The 19,131-nt window shown below is 40.5% G+C and overlaps 1 protein-coding gene across 1 annotated transcript in view; it reads right to left on the bottom strand.

Annotated features, from left to right (window-relative positions):
- Positions 1-2,450, bottom strand: part of LOC122561933 (parvalbumin-like EF-hand-containing protein) — a 41,471-nt gene extending 39,021 nt beyond the window's left edge. Inside the window, exon 1 of the mRNA XM_043714249.2 lies at positions 2,415-2,450. The gene's annotated coding sequence lies outside the window, so the exon portion shown is untranslated. The remainder of the gene's footprint in view (positions 1-2,414) is intronic.
- Between the last annotated feature and the right edge of the window lie 16,681 nt (positions 2,451-19,131).

Below are 19,131 nucleotides of genomic sequence, written 5' to 3'. Positions count from 1 at the left end.
GCGCACTAGTCTTGGTTAGTAATGCTAGATAATTGGTTTTTAATTAGCAACACGAGTGATTTAGTCATGGGAAAAGAAAGCAGTCCAGTCGTGTGTGATAGCATCTCTGAATAACGAAACAGAAAAAAAGCAGCCTTTAGAGAGAGAGAGATGGGTGCCGTGGTCCATTATTTTCCCCTCTGATTCTATTTCAATTTAATGTCCACCTCTTTCCTTATCTTATCTACCCCTGGTGGCCTGTCGTTGCAAAATGTTAATTGCATGGTTTACTTTAAGTGTGCTCTTGAGGTGGTGATTTTTTTTCAGTCACAGAATAAGGGCACCGCCAGCATTTATTTTCCAGAGGGCAGTTATGAGTCAACTACATTGCTGTGAGTCTGGAGTCACAGGTAGGCCAGACTGGGTAAGGTTGGCAGTTTCCCTCCCTAAGGGGCATTAATGAACCAGTTGGGTTTTCCCCGACAATCAGCAATGGATTCATGGTCATCGTGGGATTCTTAAATCTCGATATTTATTGAATTCAAATTCCACCATCTTCCACAGCTGGTCCCAGAACATTACCTGGGTCTCTGGATTTACAATCCAGCGATGATACCACTAAGCCATTACCTTCACTTGTAGTGTCTCCACCTCGGGACTAGGAGACTTGAGTCCAAGTCCCACCTGTTCCAGAGGTGTGGTGTAATGTATCTGAACAGGTGATTTTTTTTAAGAAAAGCCTTGTTTTCCCCAGCAGCAAGGGGTTTGTTTGGTTTTGGACAGGTAAAGGGTTCCAAAGGGCATGATGGAAACTGGTGTTGGTGCTAAAATATGCTTAAACCCTTGTGACTCTCTGAAAGTCTCTTGCTGCCCTGGTCCAACATATAATTAGATTACTTACAGCGTGGAAACAGGCCCTTCGGCCCAACAAGTCCACACCGACCCTCTGAAGAGCAACCCACCCAGACCCATTCCCCCACACCTAACACTATGGGCAATTTAGCATGGCCAATTCACCTAACCTGCACATTTTTGGACTGTGGGAGGAAACAGGAGCAAACCCACGCAGACACGGGGAGACTCCACACAGAGAGTTGCCTGAGGCAGGAATTGAACCTGGGTCTCTGGCATTGTGAGGTAGCAGTGCTCACCACTGTGCCACCGTGCCATCCCTGGCATACCACTTGCATATGGATAACAGTCTGTTGAACACGAATGGCTGTAGATTTCTATGATTCTGACTCAATAGGAACTGGACTTTCTTAAACGCAAAAAATGCCAAGGCACAAGGACAATTTTAATCTGGCTCTGGCCTGTGGCCATTGCTTGTGATGCAGGGCTTAGGTCTGACCTGCTTTTACAGGAGCCTGCCTTTACCTCCATTGGAGTCAACAAAGTCAAAAACCTGGCGGCTTCTCATCCAGCGAGGCTAACATGTGAAAGGGGTGAAATCTGAACTCATGCAGAAAGGTATAAAAAGACAGAGGTCTCTAGAATAAAATGATACCACTTGCATATCGCAGCTAGTAGGTCTTGTAACTTAAGCTGCATTAGAGTCACCTATTTTGGGATTGGATTGTCTCCTTGCTATGGAGTGCAGCTGTCGGTGTTTCCTTAAGTTGCACTCCTGGGGCAGTTAGATTTACCAAAATTGAATTGCTGATTCAAAACACATGATGGAGTAGCAAGCAAACAAAATACTTAAACGTTCCCAAAGGAATACCCACTTAAGCATCATGAAGGTATCTGACAATTAAGTTTCTGTTTACGAACATCTCTTGCACTCTATGGTTTTGTGTTACAATATTTTAAAATCAAAAGGAATGAACAGCATTTTAATTGCTTTTATTTATATAATTTATGCAAAAAAAAAGGATTAGCTTCACATTTACTTGGCTCCACAATATCTTCCCCTCATTATTTGAAATCACTTTTGATTGATATAAACTCATCGAATTTATTCAGTTGCTATTTTAATTGCAGAATTAATTTGATGTGCAGAAAAATGTACTTTCAATATGAAGTGAACGTATGAGGGGCTAAACTGAATTGCAAAATCATTGATGTAAAGATAGTAAGTTCATAAGCCCTGAAGTTGAACTTATTTTTTAGCACTCTGTTTAATACATTTAGCCAAATATTGGTTTCACTTATTTTTTGAAATTGTTAGCCCGTTTAAGATAACTGGGACTTTGACTAGTTCAATTAGTGGAACACAGCAATTTATTCAAATAACCCTCAAAATAGCAGAGAGGGGGAAATTATTTTTATAGATTGGATAACCTTCTTTTTGTAGAGGATGTTAATAATTCAGACAATTTTCTGAATATTCAGTCTCTTTAAAAACTTATTGTGAGAATTAGTTTGTAAACTAAACTGGATATTCTAGCCTTTCTTCCAGATTGTGCAAATACAAACTTTAACAGTAAACTTACCACTGACAAGGGCTTCTTATTTCTTGTATCCGCGACTCTCTCCACTACCTAATGGTTTGTCTGTTGTTCTTTGAGTTTATATATCATTTTGACTGGCTATTTAAAGCAAACTGCATGTCAGTCGCCAACTTGTTTTATTCTTCTGAGAATTATCAAGTGTTTCTAATTTGTCAGGTCTGCATTTCATGCACCGCCAGGTTCAAAACATATGAAAGACAACTTTAACATTACATTTATTTTGAACCTCTTTGCACACAAACTTTAATGATGTGGCAAGTGAACATACTATGTGCTAAAATCTGCCATTTAGGCTGCACTTTTACAGACAATCATCCCAGAGATTATGTGCTGTTTGTGATGCACAGCCCCTCATTGTAAAGTGTACTGATTTAATGACGGGTATCCTAGCTTATGTCCATGATACAGCCCCTCCACTTAATGCCAGAGAACATGACTGGGATCATTACCTTGATCCCAGGATTTAACATCCTTCCAGAAGGTCAAATAGAAGAAAGGGGACTGGAAATTTGTGCCTTCCTGGACTTGTACTACAGCCAGAACAAACCTCTAGTTATGTGAGGTAGTACCTTGGTCAGTTCTCATATCATTTGGCTTTAGTGTGCTTAGCTATCAGACTGAGACTTGCCATCCATGCCGGCCTGTTACATTTCCCACCAACACTCAACTTACACAGTGAATGGAAGGTAAGTATACAGCAAGTATTACATACTTTCACTGTCACTGAGTGCTCATTTTTTTCAACAAGATACAAATAAGGAACATTTTAAAAATATTCTTTCTTAGAGTCATATAGCATGAAAACAGACACTTTGGGATAATAGTCAGTATGGACTGGTTGGAGCAAACTAAACTAGTCCCACCTGCATGTGCTTAGCTTATATCCCTCCAAACGTTCCTTATTTGTCTAAATGCCTTTTAAACGTTGTAACTGTATCCACATCCACCACTTCTTCTAGAAGGTAATGGCACACATGAACCTCTCATGTCTTTTTAAAATCTCTCTCCTCTCACCTTAAAAGTACTTCAAGAGCCTAGTTTGAACCCCCCCATCCTAGAGAAAGGACACCTGCCATTCACCTATTTGAACCTCTCATTACTTTATAAACCTCTATAAGGTCACCTCTCAATGTCCTACGCTCCAGTGAAAAAGGTCTCAGCTTATCTCGCCTCTCCCTATAGCTCAATCCTTGCATTCCTGGCAACATCCTGATCAATCTCTTCTGAACCCTCTCCAACTTGATAGTATCCTTCCTATAACAGGGAGACTAGAACTGCGCACAGTACTCCAGGAGAGGCCTTTCCATGATGAGTATGTCGGTAAAGAACCCAAACTCGCAAAGCAGGACAATATCAAGATGGAATAAAGCACCAGCATATGCCTTTTGGCTTGGAATCTACACTTATGAATTACTTCTTTGATGGTACCTTGTTCCCATTGTTTAACCACAAACCAAATCTATTACAAAAAGTCAAAATGTTTTGAATGCAAAGCATGCCCTTCAGCATTTGAAAGAGGAAGGATACAACGTTTGATCAGGATTAATTAATCTAAACTTGTTCAGTAGATCTTGAATTCAGTGTAACTAATATCCGGCAGACCTGCACCGATTCCACAAATTCATAAACTACGGTGTAATAAAACATGCTGTCATGCTTTACAGATTTTAGTGCATTTGAGGCTGACCACATCAGGAGATCTTAAGGCAGGCTTTAGGACAGTTTTGTCCAAGAGATCATGAAGTAACTCCATAGATGCCAGTATCCCATATCCAGGTCACCCTTTATTTGCAAATGGAAAGCCCTTGATGCTGATCCAGCCCCTCAGAGCCAGCTCTCAAAGTGAACAGAATCTCTGACACTCTTGTTCATATCTGTCAGCCAGGGCTCCCTGATTGGACCAGGTTAACAGCCCCCAATAAGGAAATTCAATCTATGAGGGCCACCTGGCAGACCTTGTTACAATCACTAGAGATAGTTTTTAGAGGGGGAGATGGAGAAGGAGCTGGAAATGTTTAAGGAGGAATTTCTGGAGTTTGAGGTGAAGTTGGAGTTGGAATTGGCAGCAGAAGGGATAACTACCAATTGTTGACCAGTTCAAATTTGGGATGTATAATGGCTAGAATTATAGGAGCATAATAACCTGGGATGCTATGTAAGACTGAAGGACTAAAGAAAGATCAAACATTACTTTGGGTGCCTCGAATTTCTGGTTAATCTCTTTGAACCACTGATAACTTCATGAACTAATTGTTTTGTGTGGTTGGAGATGAATTTCTAGGAAATGGGACAAAAACAGAATTTACTGGAGAAACTCAGCAGGTCTGGCAGCATCTGTGATGAGAGAAACAGAGTTAATGATTCAAGTCCAGTGACCCTTTGGATTGTAAAGTTAACTCTGACTCTGTTTTCTCTCCACAGAACGCTGTCAGACCTGCTGAGTTTCTCTAGTCCATGCTATTTTTTGTTTCAGATTTCCAGGATTTGCAGTTCTCGTTTTACTCTAGGAACTGGTAGCCTTTTGTATTTTTGAATACATCTTGCATTATTTTGTTTTGTATTAGTCCTCACTGTTGGGCTGGTAATCTGACTGAGTGTATTGAATGTCCTTGATAGAATTTGCCTGGTTTTCATCCCTTTCACTTCAATTTCATGCCCAACAAGTGACGATCAAAATCCACCCAATTTATATTGGATTTTGCTCAGTAAAGAACTTGGATAAAAATATTCATTGCGTAGATGTTATTTACAGAAATTATCCCTGAATAATGGGGTGAATTAACATTTTTATTATTCATTTATAAAGTATATTATCTTGAGAAATGTTATTATATATTAGACATATTCTATTTATAGCAAGAAAACCACAATTAAAGTAATGATTCCATTGACTGCTGTGCCATCACCAACACATAAATGTGAATTGTTGCTATTCTTGGAACCTCTTGCTGCTTGACATTCAAAGACACTGACAAAGCTTAATATTTATTGCCCATTCTTAAATCACTTGAGAAAGAGGTGGTGACTTATTGAATACAATGGCTTGCTGGGCAAGGGCAGTTAAGATGAAATCACCTTGGTGTTGGTCTGGAGCCACATACGGCTTTTAGTGACAATCCAGTAGATCACCAATATTGAGACTAACTTTTCAGATTTACTTCATACATTGAATTTGAAATATGTCACCTGCTGTAGTAGGATTTGAACTCACGCTCCCAAATCATTAGGCCAGGCTTCTGTATTATGATCCATACAATCATATGAATTTGGAACAACAGTAGCCCCTCAAGCCTGCTCCACCATTAAATAACATCATGGTTGATCTGATTTGTTTTATTATTGTCACATGTAGAGAGATACAGATAAAGTATCTGTGCTAACCAGATAAATCATACCTTATGTAAGTATATCAGGGAAATAGAAGAGAATGCAGAATATAGAGTTACAGCTGCAGGGAAGGGCAGAACGAAATCACTCTAAATATGAGAATTCTGTGCATAAGTCTGATAACAGCAGGGAAGAAGCTATAATTAAATCTGTTGATACGTGTTTTCAAACTTTTGTATCGTCTGCCCAATGGAAGAGGATGGAAGAGAGCATAACTGGGGTAGGAGGGGTCTTTGATTATGCTGGCTTCGGGAAATGCAAATGGAGTCTATGAAAGGATGGCTGGATTTCAGTGATGGTCTGGACTGCATTCATAGCTCTCTGCAATTTCTTGCGATCATGGACAGTGCCGTTGCCACACCAAGCTGTAATGCATCCAGATAGGATGCTTTCTATGGTATATCTGTAAAAATTGGTAAGAGTCATTGTGGACAAGCCAAATGTTCTTAGTCTCCTGAGGAAGTAGAGATATGGGTGTGCTTTCTTGACAGTAGCGTCAATGTAGATGTACCAGGATCGATCGTTGGTGATTTTTACTCCAAGGAGCTTTTGGGTTACTCCACATTACCACCTATGCCACCTCGTTTATCAAGAACCTAGCCATTTCCACCTTTCGAAATATTCAGAAGTCTGCTTCCACTACCTTTTTATGGCAGAGAGTTCTAAAGACTCATGACTGTCTGATAGAAAAAAAGTGTTCTCCTTAACTTAAATGACTGACACTTTATTTTATCAATAGTGACATCTGGTTCTCAGTTCTCCCACAAGAGGAAACATCTTTTCCCTATATGCACTCTGCAAAGACCCCTCAGGATCTTATATGTTGCAATCAAGTTACGAGATAGTCTTTAGAACACCAACAGATGTGACCTGTCCAACCTTCCCTTGTAAGCAACCCATTCATTTCAGGAATCAGTCAAGTAAATCGTCTCTGAACTGCTTCCAATGCACTTACTTAGTTCCTTAAATAAGGAGACCTTTAGGATACACAGTACACCAGATATAATCTTATCATGCTCTACATGACTGAAGAATAACCTCCCTATTTTTGTGCGCAAATCCACTCACAATAAACGGTAACATTATTTTAGCTTTCCGAATTGCTTGCTGTAACTGACTTTATTCTGGTAATTCATGCAAAAGGATACCCAGATCTCTCTGCATCCCCGAGCTTTGCAATCTCTTACCATTGAGATAATATTATTCTTTCTGAAAAAAGTACAGTTTCACATTTTCCTACGTGATACTCCATTTGCCAGATCTTTGCCCACTCACTGCCTATCTATATCTTTTTTATAATCTCCTTATGATGTGCTTTCCTTCCTATTTTTGAGTCATCAGCAAACTTAGAAACTGCACCTTGGTCTCTTCATCCAAGTCAATGTTTTAGACGCTTGTAATCAACCTGTGTTTTGATGTTCCTCTGGAGCAGGTGGGACTTAAACCTGGATCTTCTGGCCAAGCGATAGGGGCACTACTGTTGTTCCACAAGAACCCAAAGTCACTTATATAAATTGTAAAACGTTTGAGGCTCCAGTATGATTCCTGTGGCACACCACTCTTTACATCTAGTTAACCAGAAAATTACCCATTTATACCTGCTCTCTATTTCCTGTTAGTTAGCTGGTATCATAATTACCACTGCATCTTTTAGAATACATTTATCCCAAAGAAAAATTCTACCCGTGTATCTTAAATGCAAGGATTGCCAACAGATTCCACTGGAAACTTTTCAGTACTGTTCGTACTTTCTGATGTCTCAAGGACATCTAGTGGCATGAAGGTTACATGCCAGAATAGTGAGAAATTCTCAGGGTATGCTTATACTCTAGGTTCCTTATACACTTAGACAGTGATAATGGAGAGAGAGAGAGAGTGGCATGGTGAAGGCATGACTGACCTGATAATTCCTCATTGTGCTAATGCTCTGAGAACATGGTTTCAAGTCCCACTTTGGCACGGATGACATTTAAATTCAGTTCATTAACAAATTTGGAATTAAAAACTCATTTCAATACTGGTTCACCAGTTTACTTTAAGAAACCTGCTATCCTGTAACAATGAGTTTGACTTGTAACTGGCCTCAGAAACTGCCTCGTCGGTGACTCAGTTGTACAAAACGGAAACAAATTAGAATTAGCTTTATTGTCACATGTTCTCACACGAGTACAGTGAAAAGTTTACAAGTCACCACTGACAGCACCATCTTAGGTACCAAGGTACCTGGATACAGGATCTCAGGTACAAAGCAGAACAATAAAGAAACAAAGTTAAAATGTCAAACATTACAGTCTATCTTACTAAAAGGAGCCATGATGTGGAGGTGCTGGTGTTGGACTAGCGTGGACAAAGTTAAAAATCACACAACACCAAGTTATTGGATTCCCTTCGGCCCAACAAGTCCACACTGACCCTCTGAAGAGTAACCTACCCACTTCCCTACCCTGTATTTACCCCTAACTAATGCACCTAATACTATGGGCAATTTAGTATGACCAAGTCACCTAATCTACACATCGTTGGACTGTGGGCAGAAACCAAAGCACCCAGAGGAAACCCATGCAGACACGAGGCAAATGTGCAAACTCCACACAGACAGTTACCCAAGGCAGCAATTGAACCCAGGTCCCTGGCACTGTGAGGCAGCAGTGCTAGCCACTGAGCCACCCCAAATTGTCTTCCAAATAAACCTGTTGAACTATAACCTGGTGTTGTGTGATTTTTAATTTTGTGTTTCTTTGTTTTTCTACTTTTAGTAAGACAAACTGGATTACAGTGATTCAAGAAGGCAGCTGACCTTTACTTTCTCCAGGACAATGCAAAAGGACAACAAATGTCAGCATCACCAGGGATGCTCACGCCCGGGAAAGAATGAAAGAAGACCATGTGACTTCGATGGGCAGACATAAACAGATCAACAAATCACTGCCTGCTCCTGAAATTTCCAGGAATCAACTCAATGGTTCCATCAGATGGAGAAGTGCTCAGGAAGGGAGGGAAACAGCAAATAGGAAACTATTGGCCAGTTGGATTAGATTAGATTAGATTATTTACAGTGTTGAAGCTATTATGGGGAACGCATTAGAACTGATCATTAAAGAGATTAAAGCTGCTCATGTAAGGTGATCGGGAAGAGACAGCTTGGTTTTGTCAAAAGGAACTCATATAACCAGTTTATTGGAGCTATTTAAAGGAGTAACACACAATGTGGACTTATTATGCTTATCATTTCATTTTGAGCTGGCATTTAGTGGTGTGGATGGTAGCCATGATGTGGAGGTGACCTAGATAAGGGGAGTGAGGGTATGGTAGCTAACATATGACATACAGATAGGTAGGAAAATATTTTATGAGGAAGACATAGGAGGTTGCAGATGGATATGGATAGGCTGAAGAAATGGGCAAAAATTTAACAGATAGAGTATAAAGTGGGAAAATGTGAAGTTGCTCACTTTGGCAGAAAGAATGAGAAAAGAACATTAGTTAAATGGAGAACAATGGGAGAGTTCTGAAATGCGGAAGGATTTTTGTATTCTAATGCAGGAGTTACAATATGTTAGTACGCAGATCCAGCATTTAATTGAGAAGGCAAATGGGATCTTATCCTTTGCTACAAGAGGAATTGAATGTAAAAATAAGGACAAATCAAAACAAAAAAACTGCAGATGCTGGAGATCTAGATCTGAAACAAAAACAAAAATCGCTGGTGAAACTCAGCAGGTCTGGCAGCATCTGTGGAGCGAAAGCAGGGTTAGTGTTTCAAATTCAGTGACTCTTTCATCAGAACCAGAAAAGTGAGGATAGTATGCTTCAGTTAGACAGGGCACTGATAAGATTGCTTCAGGAATACTGTGTGCAATTTTGGTCACCTTATTTGAATTGAATTAAATTTATTATTATGTATATCGAGAAAAGCTTTGTCTTGCAAGCAATACAGGCAGATCACAGAGTTAAGTAACGCAGATAGTAAATAATAGCTAAACAGCGGCAACAACAAAAACACAGGTACAGGTGAATGTTAAGAGTTTGTGAGTCCATTCAGTATTCTATCAACAGTAGGGTAGAAACTGTTGTGAAACTGGCTGGTGCATGTGTTCAGGCCTCTGTACCTTCTCCCCAATGGTAGAGGTTGTAGAAAAACATTGCCAGGGTGGGATGGATCTTTGAGAATGCTGGCGGCCTTTCCTTGACAGCGGGCCTGGTAGATGGATTCTATAGATGGGAGGTTGGCCTTTATGATTGTTCAGGCCGAGTTCACGACTCTCTGTAACCCTCTCTGACCTTGAATAGTACAGCAGCCATACCAGGTAGTGATACATCCAGACAGAATGCTCTCAATGGCGCACCTATAAAAGTTGGCAAGGATATTCATCATCATGCCAAATTTCCTCAGCTGCCTGAAGAAGAAGAGACATTGTTGGGCCGTTGTAACCAGTGCGTCCACATGAAGAGTCCAAGAAAGCTAGTTGTGCTTGACCAGTCCCAGGAGCTTGACACTCTCCACTCATTCTATCTCTGTGTTATTAATGTGTAGGGGGGCATGGGTAACATCCCGTTGAAAGTCAATAATGAGTTCCTTGGTTTTGCTGGTATTGAGGGGACATAAATGCATTGAAGGCAGCTCATTGGAGGTTTACTGCATTGATACCTGGAATGTGCAGATTGTTTTATGAAGATAGGTTGGACACGGGCTTGTTTCTACTGGAGTGTTACAGAGTGAGAGGTGACTTGATTGAAGGGTTTCAGGTCTTGACGAGGTGGTTGTGGGTCAGCCCAAAACTAGAGGGCACTGCTTTAAAATTTGGTGTTGCCCTTTCAGAAGAGAGAAATTAAAATAAAATATATTTTGCTCAAAAGGTGACTTTTGAGTCTCCTGCCTCAGGAGGTGATGGAAACAGAATCACTGAATTTTTTAAGGCAGATTTTTGTTAGTTCAGGGAATGAAGAATTAGCAGGGATTGATGAGAATATGGCGTTCAGAACACAAAGAAATCAATTGTAGTATTATTGAATATCAGAGAAGACCAGATGGTCTCCTTTTGCTCCTGTTTTATTCATACATACCAACTGATGGAAATAACTGAATTAATCCACAACTAATTCATAGGTTAAGTGAATGGGTAAAATTATGCAAGATAGATTTCAATGTGAGGTTGTTTTCTGTGGACTTAGAAAATTCCATCATTTTTAAATGCAAAGAGCCAATGACAATGGAGGTCCAAAGACAATTAGGTTATGTATGTAGGTCATCAAAATGTCATAGATACAAACAGAAAATAATCCAAAAGACTAATAGAACTCTGGCTTTTATATCTTGAGCTCTAAACACAAGAGGCTCGATGTTATAGTAGAATTTACTCCTCCCTCGAGTGGTGTGGACAATGATGAGAATCATAGAATCCCTACAGTGTGGAAGCAGGCCATTCAGCCTATCGAGTCCAAGCCAACCCTCTGAAGTGCAACCCACCCCTTCCCTGCAACCCTGCAATTCCCATTGCTCATCCACCTAGCCTGTGAACCCCTGGACATGATGGACAATTTAGCATGGCCAATCCACCTAATCCATCTTTGGACAGTGGGAGAAAACCACAGCATCCAGAGGAATTCCATGCAGACACAGGGAGAATGTGCAAACTCTGATTCCACCCTCGGGCTGTGTAAACACAGGTCTCTGGCACTCTGAGACAGCAATGCTAACCATTGTGCGACCCTGCAGCAAGTGGGGCAACATTAAGGAAGTGATTAAACAAATCTCAATTACGAATATTTGCTTGGTTTTCCAATAAGCTTTAAATGGCAACTTCAAAATCTCGTTATTGAGCCACAATTACCTTATTTCCACACACTTGCATCTCATTAAGCCTCAAACTTGTCTCTTCCAATTCTCCAGCACCTTCCCTGAGAAACTGAACAATGCAACTTCCTGACGTCAGTGTAGGTCCCTAGCAACTGCAGCTCACCAAATTCTTGTTGAAGCCATAATCCAGCCCTGGCTACATCATGATATCCCTGTGTGCTTCACAGGCACCATCATCCTTGACATTTTGTCCATGTAAGTTGGTAGTGGAAACGGCAATCTACCAGCCGCTAGGAGATAGTAAGGACTGCAGATGTTGAAGAAGTCATAGCTGATAAAGTGTGGCACAGGCCCCAGTCCTGATGAAGTACTGATGAAGATGCTGCCAGACCTGCTGTGCTTTTGCCAGCACCATACTTTATCATATCTACTAGCCTCACCTCATCTTCATGCCTGCTCTCAGACCTATTCTCACATCGCTTCAGCCCTTCAGGACTTTACTTTAGAGTTCAAGGACACCTAGGTTTTCATTGCACCTACAACGAAGTGGCAGAAGCATTCATGTATCTCATGCATTTCAATAGGATCCATCTTACAGCTATTACAACATTAGAACTAGGAACAGAAGTAGGTAATTCAGCCCTTCAAACCTACTCCACCATTTGATTCAATTATGGTTGATCTCATCTCAGCCTTAACTCCACTTTTTTGCTCACTTCCCATGACCTTTTAACCTAATACTAGCTAAAAATCTGTAGATCTCATGCTTAAATTTATTCAGTGTCCCAATGCCCACTGCACTGTGAGGTAGTGAATCCCTTGGACCTCCATGAAAGAGATCATTCCGCCTCATCTCTGTTTTAGATCTGCTGTCCATCATCCTAAAACTATGACCTCTTGTTTTAGATTGTCCCACCAGGGGAAGCATCCTCTCTCCGTTCACTTTGTCAATCCCCTTTAACATCTTAGATACCTCAATTACATCTCCTCTCATTGTTCTAAATTCAAGTGAGTATGGGCCTAAACTGCTCAATCTCTCCTTATAAGGCAAGTATCTCATCCTGGAATTAATCGAGTGAGTCTTCTCTGAACTATTTGCAATACATTGGAATTGCAGGAAACTTTATTTTAACCAGCACCTCAGTAAACTGGCAAAAATTATATATCTCAATTCCTGTAAAGTTTACTGTATTATTCTATGTAATTATTATAGTTATTTAAATTTATTTATCTCAATGTAAATATACTTGTTCAATAGAATGGCCACACAAAATATCAACAGCTGATTTCAATTACAGGTCAATTTCTACCGGAGTAGTCGGAGTAGTCAGTTGATAGTGCGACTGAGAAGGCTCTCTGCTGGTAAATTTTATTCAAGGCAAAGTTGCATTATTGTCTCAGTGATTTTATCCTGTAAATGAAATATAACAGTGATATGTATATTCCCTACATTACATCAACATGTTTTTTTACATTGATATATGGTCCTCTTGATCAACTGGTACATGCCCGGTCCCATAGGTATTGGTTCGTAAAAAGTTGCTATAACTCATTAATCTAATTTCTTAGCACTCAGTCTGTACTGACTGAGAATCATAAAATCCTCCTACAGTGTGGAAACAGGTCATGTGGCCCAACAAGTCCACACCGACCCTCCAAAGAGTAATCCACACCCCCCCCACCCTAACTAATGCACCTAACCTACACATCTCTGAATACTATGGGCAATTTAGCATGGCCAATTCACCTAGCCTGCACATCTTTAGATTGTGGGAGGAAGCCCACACAGACACAAGGAGAATGTACAAACTCCACACAGACAGTCATCCAAGGCTGGAATTGAACCCAGGTCCCTGGTGCTGTGAGGCAGCCACGCTAACCACTGAGCCACCGTACTACCCTTGAAGGCCCACAGCCTCTGTGCCTCACATTACTGGGTAGCGAGAGGCTGGTGGCTTGTCTTAATGGGAAGCACTGAACAGTGAATGGAGTCAACAGGTCATTGTAACATACAGCCTTATGTCAATATCACACCACTATGCCAATGTCAATGCACATGTAATTACAAAACATGAACTTCCTGGCTTCTGAAGTGGTGCGCATATGAGCCGTAAATGTGTGCAAACAGTGTGAATGTTGCAAGGTCCTAGTGGTGGTGCATATTTCTGCATCTCCTGGTGCACGCTTGCAAGGAAAGAACCTACTGTAGGATGTTAAAGCCTTAAAGTTGTTGCAAAGGATATTGACTAGAATGCTACCAGGGAGAATAAGCGTTGGCTGGGTGGAGAGACTGGAGAAGCTGGGAAGGTTCTGTCTATAGCAGAGAAAGATTCAATCATTCAAAATGACAGATTTTTCACAGACTAAATATGAAACAACTTATCCATGATGGGTGGACTAAAGGTTATAGATTGAAAGATAATTGGTGAAAGAAGTGGAAAACACTCAAAGAAAATCCTTTCCATGTGGCATGTTTGTGATCTGGAATGGTGGGAGAGATTCGATACAAATATTCAAAGGGAAATGACTGGAAACCTATCAGGGGAGGGGGACAAAGTGGATATTTGTTTCAAAGAGTTGGCAAATTCACATCAGGCTGAATGGCCTCATCTGTATTGCACATTTCTATGAGAGCCTAGAAGAGGGTCATTGTAACAAGCCCAGCCTACAGCAGGAAAGGAAGGCTAGTACCAATAATATATGATGGGTCAATTGTCTACATTCAGGAATATTTTGTCTCTCTTGGTTGGCTGACAGATTTTTAAGTAAATCTCCTGACCAGGGCACATGACTGGATATAATGGAGATGATTTGGAGATGCCGGTGTTGGACTGGGGTGTACAAAGTTAAAAATCACACACCTGGTTATCGTCCAACAGGTTTAATTGGAAGCACGCTAGCTTTCAGAGCGTCGCTCCTTCATCAGGTGATAGTGGAGGGCTCAATCCTAACACACAGAATTTATAGCAAAATGGAGGAGTGTCATGACTTAACTCACATCAGGCAGAATAATGGCTCAGTGGTTAGCAATGCTGCCTCAAAATACCAGGAACCCGGGTTCGATTCCAGCCTTGGGGAACTGCCTGTGTGAAGTTTGCACATTCTCTTCGTGCCTGCATGGGTGTTCTCTGGTTTCTGTCCAAAGATGTGCAGGGTTGGGTGGATTAGCCATGGAAAATGCAGTGTTACAGGGATGGGGTGGGTCTGGGTGAGAGGTTCTGTGTGGATTCGATGGACTGAATGGTCTGCTTGCACACTATAGGGATTCTGTGAACCGGATGTGAGAGTCTGCTGGATTTCAGCTATCATTTCAGAGACTGGATCTTTCACTTGTGCTTGGAAGGATTCTCTGATTTAGAGGCACAGACTGCTAGCTAAGAGCTAGCTTAATGTAAAGTTTGTGATAAACCAAAGTATGAGTAAATGGAAAATCATTTGGTCATGCCCTGTACACTACAAAGCATAGTGATTTGGCTCTAATGCTACTTTTGATATTCACTTTGTACAGCAGGAATTCCTGTCTGTATTGCTACGCAATTCACTACTAAACTCAAGTTGAATTTACGCAGTGTTCTCAATTTACAAAACATCCCATTTGGAGAACAGCCAGTAGAGAGATTAATGGAGCAGCAGTTCTGTGTTTAGAATCCTTACAGTGTGGAAGCAGGCAATTCCACCCATTGAGTCCAAAGCGACCTGTCAAAGAGCATCCTCCAAGACCCACACCATTCCCCCATACACTGCATTTCCCAACTGTTGCGACACAGCGGTGAACCCTTCTGCTAATTAAACCAAACACCCAGAAAAGCTCACTTCGCCTCATAACCTGTTACAGTATGAGTGACTGAGAACTCCCAAATTCCACTATTTAAAGAAAACATATCAATTTATTTTTTAATTCTAAAATGGAATATTAAACAACAATTTACAAACCTCAACCCCCTTTCTCTTAAATGTTGGTTATCTAATCTCCAACTCTATAACAATGTGCTGTTCCAATAAAAAAACCCATATTAAAATTATATCACCTTAATGTCAACCAAAGCAGCTATCATCTCCAGTGTGCTCCTCCTTTCAGCTGAAGATCTCCCTGGGTTGTCTTCGTTCTTTTGCTGCAAGGATGTTTCAAATGAAAAAGGTAACTTTGAAAGAGTGTGTTTTGAATGGCAGTGTCTCTCGATGGCACTTTACTCTCTGCCTAACTTTCAAAATGCCTGCTTCTTTATACACCTAACATCAGATTGTCTCATTGGTTTGAGGGTGGCAAAACCAATAAATTCAAACTCGATTGGGTTTTAGTATCCTGGGGCATAATTTAAACTGATTGGTTAGATTCAAATTGTTGTCAAAAACAGTTATGTAGTTCACAGCCAAATGTTACATATTTTCAATTTTCCAGTACACTCGTACTGCTACTCATGTGACAGGTGTTTTTAAGCTATTAATGCAAAACAGCATTCACTCTCTCTTAAAAGGTACAGTACACACCTTCAACTTCATAACACCTCCCTTGCCTTAAGAAAAAAATGAACCACCGTAATGAAAAGATGGCTTCATCTTTTTTCTAATTCTTAACCCCATTACAATAAAATACATAGGACACAAATCTAAATTCATATTAATTTCTGCACACATCGGTATCTGTTCAATCTTATCTATACTTTATCCATTAAAACTGCTATTACATCTGCTATCACATTCTTATGACCCGCAACATATACTGTTTGTAAATTAAAAGTCTGACATAAGGCTCCAATGAAATAGTTTCATATTCTTGTCTTTAAGTCATTCCAAGAATGCAAGAGGATTGTGATCCATGTACACAACTGTTTCCAAAACACTGTTCATCACATAAATATTAAAATGTTGCAAGGCGAGTACCAAACTCAATAATTCATTTACAATCGTAGAATATTTTCTCTAGTGGGTGTTGAGTTTCTTTGAAAAGTAGCCAACTGGCTGTTCAATTCCATCATCTTCCTGTAGCAGTACAGTTCCAACACCTATATTGCTAGCATTGAATGAAACTTTGACGGGTTTCGAAAACTCTGGTACAGTTAAAACTGGTGTGGTGGTTAATACTGCTTTTAAATTGTCAAATGCCTCCTGGCATTGTTCTGACCACCAAAATTGTGTTCTTCCTCAGTAAATCCATTGGCAGTGCCACCACACTTTGGAACAAACTTCCAGTAGAATCTGCTTAGTCCCAAAAATTGAAGCACCTCTTTCTTTGAGGATGGTCATGGAAATTTCTTAATGGCCTTCATCATTGCATTCCTTGGGGTCAACCTTCTACCACCGATGTTATGTCCCAAGAATGTCACCTCTGTCTTTGCAAATTCTGTTTTCTTTAAATTTATTCCCAGTTTTGCTTCTCTTAGTCTTTCAAAGAGCGCTGCCAACTGTACCATATGATCTTTCTATGACTCACTAAAGATCACTACTACAGACTGCACAGTTTGTTAACACAGCCACAACTCTGTTCATTAGTCTTTGGAATGTGGCTGATGCATTCTTCATTCCAAAAGGCATCACTTCGAATTGAACTTTGTAATGTAACTGGCTTCTCCAACTTTCTCTATACACTCCTCCAAACTTGGTATTGGGGATGAGTCTGATTTTGTTATGGCATTGACCTTCCAATAGTCCACACAAATCATTGAGTCCTGACGGGTTTGGGAATTAACACGATCAGCAAACTCCACTCACTCTGACTCGGTTCGATGATAACTTCATTGAGTATTGTATCCACTTCCTTCTGGACCTGTGTGGCTTTGAAAGAATTAAGCCTGTAGGAGTGTTGTTTTATTGGAACAGCATTCCCTACCTCTACCTCATGCATAATAGCATTAGTCCTCTCCATTTTTTGTCTGCATATGTCCTTATACTGCTGCAACAAAATTTCAACTGGGTTCTTTGCTCCTGAGACAGATAGCTCACTATCCTATCCCATTCCTCAAGGATTTCCTCATTGTTTAACATATTTTGAGGCACATCAAACTCAATGACATCTGGATTTGATTCCTCACACTGCGGGGTGGTAATTAACACCTGTTTCTCCAGTTCTCTGTCTCTGTTATAATAAAGGTTTCAACGTATTCACATGACATACCTCATGCAGTTTTTTTCCCTATCTGGCACCTTTACGAGATAGCTTACCTAACTCAACTTTTTCTCAATTTGATAGAGATCACTAAATTTGGCTTTGAAGGGATCTCCTACCATGAGTAATATTACTAATACATCAGCCCCACAGGAAAATGTCAGAGTCTCAGAGTTCTTATCTGCCACCTGCTTCATTCTATGCCGTGCCCTCTTCAGGTGCTTTTTAGCTATCTCACCTACCCGATTCCATCTCTCCCTCACCTCCAATACATAATCCAAGTGTGAGATCTCCAACTTCATTCCTGTCAATTTATATTTCATTAATGTCAAAGGCCCGCTCACTTCATGTCCGAATATTATCTCAAAGGGAGTAAACTGAGTCGATTTGTTTGGGGTATCTCTAATGGCAAACAATACAAATGGGATACCTTTATTCCAATCACATGGGTAATCCTGACAGTATGCTCTTAACATGGTCTTCGGGGTCTGATGCCACCTTTCCATGGTCCCTGGAAATTCAGGATGGTACACACTTGATTTAAAGTGCTGTATACCTAAACTATCCATGACTTCTTTAAACAGCCCAGTAGTAAAATTAAACCCTTGGTCTGATTAAATCTCTCTGGGTAACCCATACCATGTGAAGAAAGCTACTAACTCCTTGACCACCCCTTTTTGCCTTCATACTCCGTAATGGAATTGCCTCCGAAAATCTAGTAGACACATCCATTATGGTTAGCATGTAGTGGTTCCCACATTTAGTTTGCAGGAGGGGACCTACACAATCTGTTATAACCCGCAAGAAAGGTTCTTCAAATGCAGGAATTGGCAACAAAGGCAATGGTTTTATTACCGCCTGTGGCTTACCTACCATTTGGCACATGTGACATATATGACAAACGTTAACCACACCCTTGTGCATTCCAGGTCAATAGAAGTGCTTTTGTACCTTAGCCTGAGTCTTCCTTACACCTGGGTGACCTCTTGCAGGTAATTCATGTGCTTCCTGTCTGCATGCTACTGGCAAGAAAATCTGGTGCACTTCTGCCCATTTCTGCTATGCGCTAACCTGCCGTGGTCTTAGGATTCTATCTTTCAGATAATAACCCTCAGGAATACATTCTGTCTCCTTTTCTGAGTATTCATCAATATATATATATATCTTTTATTGTCTAGTCTTTCTGTTGTACATCCATTTGCCCTTCAGAGCTAAATATTTCTGTCTGACCATTTGCCTGTTCAGGTTTTCCCTGCACCATTACATCAAACAAGCTCTCTGCTAACTGAACCTCAACTCCATTTTTCTCTGTAGCTTTTGCGTCTTGCTCTAACTTATGATAGTGGGATCTTGTTATTACACAGTCTGGAAAATGTCCAGGGTAATTTTTTTTTAACTTCTCATTTCCCTTG

Source organism: Chiloscyllium plagiosum, unplaced genomic scaffold (genome assembly GCF_037043375.1).
Source record: "Chiloscyllium plagiosum isolate Xiang-an unplaced genomic scaffold, Cpla_swu_hap1 HiC_scaffold_25, whole genome shotgun sequence".
NCBI classification, from domain to species: domain Eukaryota; kingdom Metazoa; phylum Chordata; class Chondrichthyes; order Orectolobiformes; family Hemiscylliidae; genus Chiloscyllium; species Chiloscyllium plagiosum.
This window is presented reverse-complemented; position numbering and strand designations above follow the sequence as displayed.